This window comes from Cornus florida, unplaced genomic scaffold, assembly GCF_030987335.1.
Source record: "Cornus florida cultivar Cherokee Brave unplaced genomic scaffold, ASM3098733v1 CherokeeBrave_3.0.0_Hap2_Chr02, whole genome shotgun sequence".
Classification (NCBI taxonomy): domain Eukaryota; kingdom Viridiplantae; phylum Streptophyta; class Magnoliopsida; order Cornales; family Cornaceae; genus Cornus; species Cornus florida.
The window spans coordinates 88,714,635-88,718,097 of NW_026775572.1; the positions used below are offsets into that span (position 1 = coordinate 88,714,635).

At 38.6% G+C, this 3,463-nt stretch overlaps 1 pseudogene; it reads left to right on the plus strand.

Moving 5' to 3' along the window:
* The first annotated feature begins 2,441 nt into the window (after positions 1-2,441).
* On the plus strand, positions 2,442-2,540 carry LOC132297929 (small nucleolar RNA R71; annotated as a pseudogene).
* The last annotated feature ends 923 nt before the right edge of the window (positions 2,541-3,463 follow it).

Consider the following 3,463-nt stretch of genomic DNA (forward strand, 5'->3'; position numbering starts at 1 on the left):
TAAGTGTTGGATGCAGAATGGAGTTCGATCGCTCGAACTCAGGTTTGAGATCGATCGAACTATGCAGAATGCTCAATAATGACATGAAAGCTCATGCAATCTTCACCAAAGTTTCTATCAATGCATATGAACCAAAAACAAGTATCTAGACTTCGCAAGAAATGAAATTTAAGATAGAAATGGGGGAGGAATAGGTTTTTGACACCCTACGAAATATTTTGGCTAGTCTTTAACGTGTTTAGCAAGACATTGGGCTCTTTTAGCCCGGATCAAAGATCTTATAATGCATCCCCTCCTTGTTGGGGTTATAGATGCTTCGAACTCCACCCAACAGATGGTTCTTTAAAGAACTTGTTGGATTAAGCTCAAAAGAAACTTTTGATCCTTTGTCTGTACAATCATAACTTTTGGGCTTCCATGCCCTTTTAAAGCAAGGATTTGAAACAAGACTTTTAGAATGCAAGGTTGAAGATGATCCTTTGGAAGTTTTGGTCTTACACAAAAGCTCACTTCCTTGACATTGAAGATCATGACATTTATCTACAACATTAACCTCTCCTTCATATTTGTCAAATGAATTGGGTGTGGGATTAAAAATATTCAACTTCACCTTCATGTGGCCAAATGAGATCTTCATTATCCCCGTCCTACAATTAATGTTGGCATTAGCGGTTGCCAAGAAGGGACGGCCAAGGATAACGAGAATTTAGCTCTTAGGATTGGGGACCGGTTCTATGTCAATGACAACGAAATCAACGGGAAAGAAGAATTTGTCAATCTTTTTCAATACATCCTCAATTATACCCCTAGGCTTCTTAATAGATCAGTCGGCAAGTTACAAAACTACTGACGTCAATTTCAATTCACATAGGCCCAATTTGACATAAACCGAGTATGGAAGAAGGTTAACACTTACTCCTAAGTCAAGAAGCACCCGATTAATGATATGATCACCAATAATGCATGAAGTAGTGGGTGAACCGGGGTCCTTAAACTTTGGAAGAGTGTTATATTGCAAAATTGAGCTTACGTGCTCGGTCAAAACCAATTTTCTTGGTGCTTGGCTCTTGTTCTTCCGCTTTTGGGTGCACAAGTCTTTTAAGAATTTGGCATAAGCCGAAATTTGCTTGATTGCATCCAATAGTGGAAGATTAACTTTCACTTGCCTAAACATTTCCATGATTTCATTGGTTTTTGCCTTCTGCTTGTCTTTTGAAATGGATCCTTTTAAGGCATCCGAAAATGGAACTTTTGGTTCAAACACTTTTTCAGAATTTTCTTTTGAACTCTCTTCAACACGAGAAGTTTTCAAATCATTGTGTTCCAAAACATTTGTCAGCAAAACTTTTTCAACATCATTTTTCAAGACTTTCTCATTCACAAGATCATGTATATGCAATGAAGGAGGAATAGGATGTGAAACAGGACGGGTGACAACTTGAGATTGCACCGGTTCACTCTCTTCATTAGACATTCCAACTTGATTGTCCACAATCCTACCACTCCATAAGGTAGTCACCGTATTAACATTTTCAATGGTGTGGCCTTTCGATGAGGAATGGGTTTCCACAACACATTGTTGCTTAGATGGCGCATTAATGGGCATCTTTCCATTCTCTCTTGCATTGAGAGTGCTTGCTATTTGCCCTACTTGGGTTTCTAGCTTCACAATAGATTGGGAGTGAGAATGAAGCAATTGAGTGTTAGCCTCTAAAGTGCCCAAAGCATTCAAAACTTTTTCTTCAAAGGCGGAACTTCTAGTATTTCCTTGGGAATAAGATTGGTTGGGAAAATGAGAATTAGCAAATTGATTCCCTTGTGATTGATAAGGTCTATAACCTTAGGATCCTTGGTTTTGAAGTGGATGTGGAATGTACTTCCTTAGAAAACCGCCTTGGGAAGGGTTTGAGCCCTCTCCTTGGTTTTTCTAAGAGAAATTCGAATGATTCCACCAACTTGGATTATAATGAGTACCATAAGGATTGTTCCCTTGGTTTACAAAAGCTGCATTGACTTGTTCATTAGGTTCATTTTGCACTTGTCCGTGAGGACAATGAGAAGTAGAATGAAGAACACTAGAACAAGTCATACATGTTTCATTTGATGCACGATGAGAATGGTTAGGGAAGAAAGATACTTGGTTCGCTGAGTTTTGGTTAATCAAAAATTAATCAAACCTTTGAGATAAAGACTTCATTTCGGCGGCTATTTCATTTGAATGGTCGACTTGGTGTAAGCCAACACTCTTCCTACCTTATGAATTTCTACCATTCTTGGATGATAATGTTCTATGCAAAGAATTTTCACTCATGCTCTCATAAAGACGCCACATGTCATCCTCATGTCTATCAATGTATGAGCCACCCATGGAAGCATCAACCATACCCTTATAGTTGTCCGATAAGCTCTCAAAGAAATATTGAACTAATTGCCATTTGGGCATGTCATGATGTGGACACTTCCTAAGCAATTTATTGAAGTGTTCCCATGCCTCATGAAACGTTTCTCCATACTCATGTGAAAATTCTCGAATTGAGGTTCTCATGGCATTGGTCTTTGAAACCGGATAGTACTTCTTCAAGAACTCTTGTTGCATTTCTACCCAAGAAGTGATTAAAAAAGGCCTAAGATTGTTAAACCAATACTTTGCCTTGTCTTTTAAGGTGAATGGAAAAAGTTTGAGTCTTAAAACCTCTTCCGGCATGTCCATATATTTTATGGTGGAACATACTTCAAGAAACTCATCCAAATGCTTGTAAGGTTCTTCACTTGGAAGTCCATGATAGTTAGGAAGCATTTGAATGGTTTGTGGCTTGATTTCATAATGATGTGCTCTAAATGGAGGCAATTGGATGCATGTAGGTGCATTATACTCATTAGGCACATAATGGTTTCTTAAAGCAAGAGGTGGATTAGCTATTTGAGGTGCAAAATGAACACCTTGGTTTTGAATTCCTTGATTGATGATGGGAGGTTGTGGAGCATACATTGGCCTTGGCATTCCATATTGGGGACTTGGCCTTGTTGTTGTGATGGTTGGTGAATGAATGGCCTAGGCATGCCTAATGGTACTTGTATGTTCTCATTGTGCACATTAGGATGAAGAATACCTTGTTGGTCTATGTGACCAAGGTCCTCAACATGATCATTATTATGGTCATCCATTGATAGATTGGTTCTATTTGAACTTCCTCTTCCACTAGGATTTCTAATTACGGATTCAAGATGCAAATCAAAAGGAATAAGAGTTGGTCTTAATGAACGACGTCCATGCATACATAATGCAAAACATAACAAGCACAAAGAATGACAAACATTATGCCTTCACAACAATGCAATTAGACTTCTTCCACAAACACTTGATCCATACTCCCATGCTTTAACAACAATGATGCAAAGAACAATTAAAAACAAGCCTCCACGCGGGCCGACGATTTAACTAAGGGATTGAGTAAAGAAAGTC